The following is an 11061-nucleotide window of genomic DNA, read 5'->3' on the forward strand; positions in this document are numbered from 1 at the left end:
CATACAGTGTCATCTCATCGGAACTACGTGGTGCCCTATTTAAAGTAAATGTGGTTGTCTCTAATGCCTAACCCATAAACTATCGTGGTAATTCGATAAGAGACATCATGGTATGCATCATATCTAATAGGGTGCAGTTATGATGTTCGGACACACCATCACACTATGGTGTTCCAGGCTATATTAGTTGTGAAACAATTTCCTCAATGTCTTAATTCTGTGCCATACTCGTAATTCAGATATTCATCTCTATGATCATATCATAGATCTTTTATCCTCTTGTCACGACGATCTTTCAACTTCACCCTGAAATTACTTGAACCTTTCAATAATTCAGACTCATGATTCATCAAGTAAATATATTCAACATCTACTCAAATCATCTGTGAAGTAAGAACATAACGATATCCACTACATGCCTCAGCACTCATTGGACTGCACACATCAAAATGTATTACTTCCAACAAGTTGCTTTCTAGTTCCATTTTACTGAAAACGAGGCTTTCAGTCATCTTGCCCATGTGGTATGATTTGCATGTCTCAATTGATTCAAAATCAAGAGAGTCCAAACGGTCCATTTGCATGGAGTTTCTTCATGCATATACACCAATAGACATGGTTTGCATGTCTCAAACTTTTCAAAAACGAGTGAGCCCAAAGATCCATCAACATGGAGCTTCTTCATGCATTTTATACCGATATGACTTATGTGGCAGTGCCACAAGTAGGTGGTACTATCATTACTATCTTATATCTTTTGGCATGAACATGTGTATCACTACGATTGAGATTCAATAAACCATTCATTTTAGGTGCAAGACCATTGAAGGCATTATTCAAATAAACATAGTAACCATTATTCTCCTTAAATGAATAACCATATTGCGATAGACATAATCCAATCATGTCTATGCTCAACGCAAACACCAATCTTGATGGTAGAGGGAGCGTACGATATTTGATCAACCTTGGAAATACTTCCAACACATATCGTCATCTCACCTTTTAGCTAGTCTCCGTTTATTCCTTAGCTTTTATTTCGAGTTACTAACACTTAGTAACCGAACCGGTATCTAATACCCTGGTGCTACTAGGAGTACTAGTAAAGTACACATTCACACAATGTATATCCAATATACTTCTACCGACCTTGCCAGCCTTCTCATCTAAAAAGTATCTAGGGTAATTCTGCTCCGGTGGCTGTTCCCCTTATTACAGAAATACTTAGTCTCGGGTTTGGGTTCAACTTTGGGTTTCTTCACTAGAGCAGCAGCTGATTTGCCGTTTCATGAAGTATCCCTTCTTGCCCTTGCCCTTCTTGAAACTAGTGGTTTCACAAACCATCAACAATTGATGCTCCTTCTTGATTTCTACTTTTGTGGTGTCAAACATCGCGAATATCTCAAGGATCATCATATATGTCCCCGATACATTATAGTTCATCACAAAGCTCTAGTAGCTTGGTGGTAGTGACTTCGGAGAAACATCACTATCTCATCTGGAAGATCAACTCCCACTCGATTCAAATGATTGTTGTACTCAGACAATCTTAGCACAAGCTCAACAATTGAGCTTTTCTCCTTAGTTTGCAGGCTAAGAAAATCGTCGGAGGTCTCATACCTCTTGACATGGCACGAGCCTGAAATCCTAATTTCAGCCCTCGAAACATCTCATATGTTTCGTGACGTCTCAAAATGTCTTCGGTGCCTTTAACTGAACTATCACGTAGTTATCAAAATGTGTATGTCAGATGTTGGCAACATCCACAGGCGACGTTCGAGGTTTAGCACACTGAGCGGTGCATTAAGGACATAAGCCTTCTATGAAGCAATGAGGACAATCCTCAGTTTACGGACCTAGTCCGCATAATTGCTACTATCAACTTTCAACTAAATTTTCTCTAGGAACATATCTAAATAGTAGAACTTAAGCGTGAGCTACGACATAATTTGCGAAGACCTTTTGGCTATGTTCAGGATAATTAAGTTCATCTTATGAACTCCCACTCAGATTGACTTCCCTCTAGTCATCTAAGTGATTACATGATCCGAGTCAACTAGGACATGTCCGATCATCACGTGAGACGGACTAGTCAACATCGGTGAACATCTTCATGTTGATCGTATCTACCATACGACTCATGCTCGACCTTTCGGTCTCTTGTGTTCCGAGGCCATGTCTATACATGCTAGGCTCGTCAAGTCAACCTAAGTTTTTTGCATGTGTTCTGAGGCCATGTCTGTACATGCTAGGCCTATCAACACCCGTTGTATTCGAACATTAGAATCTATCACACCCGATCATCACGTGGTGCTTCGAAACAACGAACCTTCGCAACGGTGCATAGTTAGGGGGAACACTTTCTTGAAATTTTAATGAGGGATCATCTTATTTACTACCGTCGTTCTAAGTGAACAAGATGCATAAACATGATAAACATCACATGCAATCAAATAATAGTGACATGATATGGCCAATATCATATAGCTCCTTTGATCTCCATCTTGGGGCTCCATGATCATCTTGTCACTGGCATGACACCATGATCTCCATCATCATGATCTCCATCATCGTGTCTCCATGAAGTTGTTCGCCAACTATTACTTCTACTACTATGGCTACCGGTTAGCAATAAAGTAAAGTAATTACATGGCGTTGTTCAATGACACGCAGGTCATACAATAAATAAAGACAACTCCTATGGCTCCTGCTGGTTGTCATATTCATCGACATGCAAGTCGTGATTCCTATTACAAGAACATGATCAATCTCATACATCACATATATCATTCATCACATCCTTTTGGCCATATCACATCACATAGCATACCCTACAAAAACAAGTTAGACGTCCTCTAATTGTTATTGCAAGTTTTTACGTGGCTGCTATAGGTTTCTAGCAAGAGCGTTTCTTACCTACGCAAAACCACAACGTGATATGCCAATTGCTATTTACCCTTCATAAGGACCCTTTTCATCGAATCCGTTCTGACTAAAGTGGGAGAGACAGACACCCGCTAGACACCTTATGCAACTAGTGCATGTCAGTCGGTGGAACCAGTCTCACGTAAGAGTACGTGTAAGGTCGGTCCAGGCCGCTTCATCCCACAATACCGTCGAAACAAGATTGGACTAGTAACGGTAAGCATATTGAACAAAATCAACGCCCACAACTACTTTGTGTTCTACTCGTGCATAGAATCTACGCAATAAACCTGGCTCTAATACCACTGTTGGGGAACGTAGCAGAAATTCAAAATTTTCCTACGTGTCACCAAGATCTATCTATGGAGAAACCAGCAATGAGGGGAAGGAGAGTGCATCTACGTAGCCTTGTAGATCACTATGCGGAAGCGTTCAAGAGAACGGGGTTGAAGGAGTCGTACTCGTCGTGATCCAAATCACCGGAGATCCTAGTTCCGAACGGACGGCACCTCCGCGTTCAACACACGTACAGCCCGGTGACGTCTCCCATGCCTTAATCCAGCAAGGAGAGAGGGAGAGGTTGAGGAAGACTCCATCCAGCAGCAGCACAACGGCGTGGTGGTGGTGGAGGAGCGTGGTACTCTAGCAGGGCTTCGCCAAGCACCGCAAGAGACGAGGAGGAGAGAGGTAGGGCTGCGCCAAGAAGGAGAGGAACTCGTGTGTCTTGGGTAGCCCAAACCTCAAGTATATATAGGGGGAGGGGAGGGTCTGTGCCCCCACCTAGGGTTCCACCCCTAGGGGAGAGAGGGGGGCACACCACTAGGTGGGCCTTAGGCCCATCTTAGCCTAGGGTTTGCCCCCTTCCACTCTCCCTTTCGCCTTGGGCCTTGGTGGGGGGGGGGGGGCGCACCAGCCCACCTGGGGCTGGTCCCCTCCCACACTTGGCCCATGCAGCCCTCCGGGGCTTGTGGCCCCACTTGGTGGACCCCCGGGACCCTCCCGGTGGTCCCGGTACGTTGCCGATAAAACCCGAAACCTTTCCGGTGACCAAAACAGGACTTCCCATATATAAATCTTTACCTCTGGACCATTCCGGAACATGTCGTGACGTCCGGGATATCATCCGGGACTCTGAACAACATTTGGTAACCACATACAAACTTCCTTTATAACCCTAGCATCATCGAACCTTAAGTGTGTAGACCCTACGGGTTCGGGAACCATGCAGACATGACCAAGACATTCTCCGTTAATAACCAACAGCGGGATCTGGATACCCATGTTGGTTCCTACATGTTCCACAATGATCTCATCGGATGAACCATGATGTCGAGGATTCGATCAATCCCGTATACAATTCCCTTTGTCTAGAGCTACGATACTTGCCCGAGATTCGATTGTCGGTATCCCGATACCTTGTTCAATATCATTACTGGCAAGTCTCTTTACTCGTTCCGTAACACATCATCCCGTGATCAACTCCTTGGTCGCATTGTGCACATTATGATGATGTCCTACCGAGTGGGCCTAGAGATACCTCTCCATCACACGGAGTGACAAATCCCTGTCTCGGTTCGTGCCAACCCAACAGACACTTTCCTTTATAGCCACCCAGTTACGTTGTGACGTTTGGCACACCCAAAGTATTCCTATGGTATCCGGGAGTTGCACAATCTCATGGTCTAAGGAAATGATACTTGACATTAGAAAAGCTTTAGCAAACGAACTACACGATCTATGTGCTAGGCTTAGGGTTGGGTCTTGTCCATCACATCATTCTCCCAATGATGTGATCCCGTTATCAACGACATCCAATGTCCATGGTCAGGAAACCGTAACCATCTATTAATCAACGAGCTAGTCAACTAGAGCCTTACTAGGGACATGGTGTTGTCTATGTATCCACACATGTATATGAGTTTCCTATCAATACAATTCTAGCATGGATAATAAACGATTATCATGAACAAGGAAATATAATAATAATCAATTTATTATTGCCTCTAGGGCATATTTCCAACAGGTATGTACCCCACAACCATTTAAAAACTCAAGTTTGAGCATTAGTTTGGAGCTGACTCCGAGTCTAATCGGTGAACATGATGATAAAGTAGCACGTAATATTGAGCGATGCATAACATAAGCAAACACGGAAGAGTGCGACCTCTCTTGCAGACCCGTGTAGTCCTCAGGGTCATCAGCTCAGTTGATGGTGGTAATGAAGTTATTGTGGCTGCAGGCGGAGGGGAAGAAGATCTGAGGCGCTGAAGGACAGTCTAGAAGGCGGATCCCTGCTGCGGTGGACCCTTCTGTCGTTAGAGCAGCTGAGCTGGGGTGGACGACGGCGCGGCAAGAGCGGGACAAACCACACAAGGTTTTCATTGGCACCTATCTATAAGATAAGTAATTTTGTAAGGGCTCATTTGAATTGGAGGATTCTAACAACGCAGAGATAGGAAATACACAGTAATACGATAGGAATGCATGTGCAAAACAGAGAATTTAAAATCACAGGATTTCTGTCAATCTGGGTGTTTGGTTCACAGGAGTTGGAAGGTCACAAGAATGTGAACAAGCATGGTCAAATTAAGTCAAACCACAAGAAAATGTACAGTTATAATGCTATTATGCTACTATCAATTAGGGCCTCTTTGATTCGTAGGATTGCAAAAACACAGGAATAAGAAAAACGTAGGATTTAAATGGCATGTCCATGGGATCCCTATAGGATTTGAGTTTGTTTGATTGTGTCATGGAAAAAGCAAAGGATTTCTTCCAAGAGGTTGGAGTGGATGTTAGAATTCCTGTGAAATTTAGTACAAATAACTCCTTAGGAAAAATTCCTACAAGGTTCAATCCTACGAATCAAAGGACCAACGTAGGAAAAATTCCTAAGGATTCTAATCCTTAAAAAATCCTATGAAGATCCTTTGAATCATGGAGACCCTTAGTCTTCTTCTTCATGAATAGGAATTTGAAAAGGAGGGCCAAGTGGATAATAAAATTTCTACGATTTTTCTTTGAAAGAGACACTAAAGGAACAAAGCCTACAGTTTTCCTTTGCTCCATTCCTTTGAACCAAATGCATGAATAGTAGTACCATAGGAAACTTTCCAATTCCTATGTTTTCCTTCACTTTTCCTTTCAACCACTGGCTATTCTAGTAGGCAAGCTTGAACAGGAAAAAGCCTACACTCCAAAAATGTTTTTATGCTACTTGTACTACTTTGGACCTAGGCCACTGCCCTACTAGCTCAACTCCCAGGCCCATCTACACATGCACAGCTCAAACACGTAGAAATAAATAATGATGGCTTTCGAGAGAGTCCATCATAGATAGATAAGTTGCCTGGTACCTCACTATTTTCTATATATGAGAAACTAATCGTATTTCACATTACTATGTGTGCTCAGTGGACAATATATATAATATATAGATTAAAGAAGTGATGCAGCAAGTGTACAACCTCTTTGGCGAACCCATGTCGATCTCAGCATCATTCGGTTGGTCGCTGAGGATGTTGCGGCTGATGTGGCAGTCGGAGGAGGGGAAGAAGATCTTAGGCACCTGGAGATGTAGCCAAGGGTACTGCTCCGCTGTGATGAAGGGTTTCATCGTTGGAGCAGCTCCAGTGAGGTCTGGAGGCTGAAGCAGTACAAGAGAGACAATATTAAGCTGAATTGGTATTCTAGTAGAATCTCCAATAGATGATGTAAAATACATAACCAAAAGGTGCTAGATGTAAAATACATCAGCCACTCATCTCTGAAACTAACTACCAAAACTGAATTTAATTGTCAAAACTGAATTTAATTGTCGAAACTGAATTTTACTGTCGAAACTGAATTTTGTTGTTGAAACTGAATTTTACTGTCGAAATAGAACGCACTAGTAGCAGAAAAGCAGTGTAGTAATAGTTTTCGCCGCACGAGCACTAGTGGCAGAGTAGAAGTGATCTAAATCATTAGCCGCTCCAGCAGGGAACGTACTACCAGAGAGCAGCCAGAGCAAAGCAGCAGCGCGTGCGAGAGGCTGGGCAGCTGGTCGTGTAGCAGCACCTCGGGTAGTAGCAGCAGGAGCTCAAGTGAGAGTCGGAGTTGCTGCTTGTGCAACAGCAGCGCGAGCATGAGTAGACCAGCAGCATAGGAAAGAGCAAGAGCAGCAGCAAGAGCAAGAGCAAGAGCCAGAGCAAACTAGGCAGGGGACCGAGTGCAAGAGCGGAGCAGCAGCGCGAGCGAGAGCTGAAGCAGCAACAGCAGGGCCAGCGAGAGCCGGAGCAGTAGCAGCAGATCCTACTGATGTGGATGTCACCGTCGAGGGAGAGACGCCATGGAGGAAGTGGCCGGCAACGTCGCTGTAGATGGGTCCGCGCCATGGCGGCTTGGGACCGAGCGCCGGCAGGACCGTGAGATAGAATCAAGAAGAAAATGGATTGATTACTATAGAACCTCTTTGCTAGCGCTAATTAGGCCTCAGCTTCATCCAAGGAATCGGTGATGGTGCTACTCTTCCGGTGGTGCAGGTGAAGACGACGGTGTGGGAATGGAGGTGGCGCGAAAGATGAGGCGAACGTTGGGGTAGCTCCTTGCAGGTGGAGGACAGGGTGGCTGAATCGGCGGGATGACGAGATCGATGATGGATCCTCATCCGGTGCGGTGGATGATGTCGCCGGGGAAGAGGCTCCGGCTAGGTGGCAAATGGAGGACGGCGTGGGGCTTCGCGGTTTTCTTGGCCTCGATGTAGGAATGGGGGCAGAGGGGATGGGAGGGGGAACCATGGCTTAGGGGCGCACTTTTCCAAAATGTGGGGTAAGTTATGAAAGTAGCCCCACCGATTTGAACTAGGTGGCTCTGTCGGTTCAGGGGTATCATGGGAATTTCGCGTACCGGGATTTCGCAGGAGGTGGGAGTTCTCGCGCGCGTTGTAATTTTAGGATAGCAAGGTGCGGGTTGAGATGGAGGGAGTTTTAGGAGCACAACGAGACAAAGAGATATCTTAAATTTTTGGGATAAGAAGGCGTGGGTTGAAATTTTTGGACAAGCCTAACGTGTACTGCAGCAAATCAATTCGCACCTCCCTCAATGAAAAAACCAAAAAGAAATCAGTTACCACCACACAAGAGAGTCTAGTCCCGTTTTACTATATGAGTTACTACAAATGCCATTCAAAACTTTCAATCCATGTTATATACAATTAAAATATTTTGTTGTGTGTATCATGCATGTAACCATTTGAATTACTACAAATTTAGTGCATTCCAAATGTATATACTACTGCTTTAATATACTACTGCTTTAATCCATGAGTTACTACTAGCTCATTCCAAATTTGTAGTAATGGTTACTACAAATTTAGTGCATTTCAAAACTATAATCCATGAGCTACTACAAATTTACTCAACTGAACATTTTAGTGCATTCCAAATGTATATACTACTGCTTTAATATGAACTAAATTTGAATTTGTTTCTCTATTTAAATAAGATCTACAATCATGATTGTTGTCAAGTTAAACCATTTGAATTCGTTTCTCTATTTTAATAAGATTTGCAATCATCATTGTTGTCAAGTTAAACCATTGTTTTTATATTATCTTCGCAACACACCACATGATTACTATCGAGTTAGATAAGAACTATGTGTATTATATGAACTCGAACTCGATTTTTTCAATCCACTTTATGTTGATTTCAAACCACAGTGCATTTCAAGCTCTAGCTAGATCTTCATAATCTAAACCATGTCTCATATGTATAATGTGGTTATCACATAATGTATGTTGCCCCGCCCCCTACGCCTACAAGTATTTAGATGTGAGTTGCAAACACCACACATTATCACAAATTCAAATAAAATGTGAGATTATTCAATATATAGTGTGGTTTAGATTGTTCAATATTTAGTTGTACGCTACAAACGCCACACAATATCCCAAATTCCAATAACATGTGAGATTGTTCAATATATAGTATGGTTTATTGTTTGATATTTAGCTATGAGTTTCAAACGCCACGCATTATCACATTATAGTATAACATGTCCAAAACCACACCATGCGTATCACCGCTATATTCATGCATGCATAGCTTTATAACACTATGATCTCTTATTCAAATATATGAATCCACTTTCATAAAGAAATATGATGTTTGTTAGTCTCTTACACCCACACAATCCTCTAACCTTTGTAGCTAGCACTAAATTTCCCTCGTGCATGCACACACCCTCCTCGCCCTCCCCCTCCGTCAGCATTTTATCCATCATGCGCATTCATTTATTTTCTTTGGGTCATTCTCACACGGTCTCCACAACTCCTTCTTTTCGACACACGCCAATCGATAAACCTCTCTAGCGATGTCTACGTACCACATACACACACACTTTCCATCTCCTCCTTTCTCTGTCCATGCCTCATGTCTCTCATATGGTCCCATACACGTGTAAACTCTCGCCCCTCTTTTCATCGATCTCACAATCGCACACTCCTCCCCCGTATCTATAGGCCTCTCACACCACCTCCTAGGTCCATCCCACTCTCTCTATATCCGTCTCTCTAGGCCTTATTTGCCTCTAACAAATGGATGTACACCGACAGAGCTCCTACTATTCATATAGCTAGCTAGGTCATTTATAACTCGTTTTCCCCATGCACCGATCGATCTAACTCATTAGTTATGTCTCACCCTTCCTCCGACACACAACAATTGATCTACCGATCTAGTTAGGTATGCTTACCAATCACATATGGTCCCCCTTCATCATCCATGCTTGCCTCCCGGCACATCTACCATGCACACGCACATGCACATGCACACACACAGAAACACATCCCCTCTCTTCTTGATATTGCAGTTCTATCATCAGTTTGTCTAGTAGGCCGCTCCCACCATCTTCGAGAAGAAACTCCACCACCCCTACGGCACTCTACCTCTCTCTCTCTCTCGCAACCTATTTCTCGTCCTTCACTTATGTATGGATGTCGACCGATATCCCTCAAGACATAGCTAGGTCTCTCTTTCTCAACACATATACGAGTCGATCTACCTCTGTATTTAGGTCTGTGCCCCCCCCCCACACACACACACACTGATACATCGAGCGCTCTAGTCATGTCTCCCTACCACACACAAACTTGCCCTCTCCCCTCTGACATTTTAGTAGGTCAGTCACCCTATATCTCTGGCGTGCACACACACAATTTTCATGGCTCTCTTCATCAATCTCGCACCCACACACTTGATCTTCTCTTCGACTCTATCGATATCTATGGCCCCTCCCTCACTTCTTGTGGATCACCCCCTTTATATATGATATAGATAGTCCTCTATTTCACACACATTTAATGTGTCACATTTTTGTTTGAGATATCATCAACACATATTCCCACAAATACACTCATGAAATCACACACCCCCCAATAAAAAACACTCATGAACGCACATGCCATCTCTCTAGGTTTGTATCTCCCTCTCACACACACACGTAGGTGGGGGACGTGCACGAAGAGAAGAGGTGCACGCATGGCCCACGTACTCTCGTCTCTTTCCCAACCACACCCACACAGGTACATGGTGGAGTTCATTTATGTATGAAAAGGTAACCCACGTGGTAATTTGATATGTGTACTGGTTGTCCACTTGATGGAGGATCGTGTACCACGGGTGAAAAAAAATTGTGACTTGACGTGTTATTTAAAAAAAATATTCCTCGATGGTGCACGTATAGAATATAGACGAATTTTTATGGAGAGAAAAAAGAAAATCGCCCCACTATACTATACTATATAATATAGGAAGGATGCTCAATGCTTTGCTTTCTGGGATCGGTCTCTTCTACTCTCTCACACAAGATGGCGGTGGCCTCTCTCTCTCTCTCTCTCTCTCTCTCTCTCTCTCTCTCTCTCTTTCTCTCACCATTGGTCCCTAATCCGGCCAGATCCAGACCGCCAGCGAAAAGGGGCGATGTGCAACGTTGCTCCGGTAGCCGGCGTCGATGCAGGAAACCCACTGCCAGCGTGTCCCGATCTGTGGTACCCGCCGTTCTCTCTAAGAAAGCTCCAGCACAGTAGTGTCTTTACCCCTTGCTCGTTGTCACGGTATGGGTAGATCCCGCCCGCCACCGCCCTCCTGGTTGCAT

This window comes from Triticum dicoccoides, chromosome 3A (assembly GCF_002162155.2).
Source record: "Triticum dicoccoides isolate Atlit2015 ecotype Zavitan chromosome 3A, WEW_v2.0, whole genome shotgun sequence".
NCBI classification, from domain to species: Eukaryota; Viridiplantae; Streptophyta; class Magnoliopsida; order Poales; family Poaceae; genus Triticum; species Triticum dicoccoides.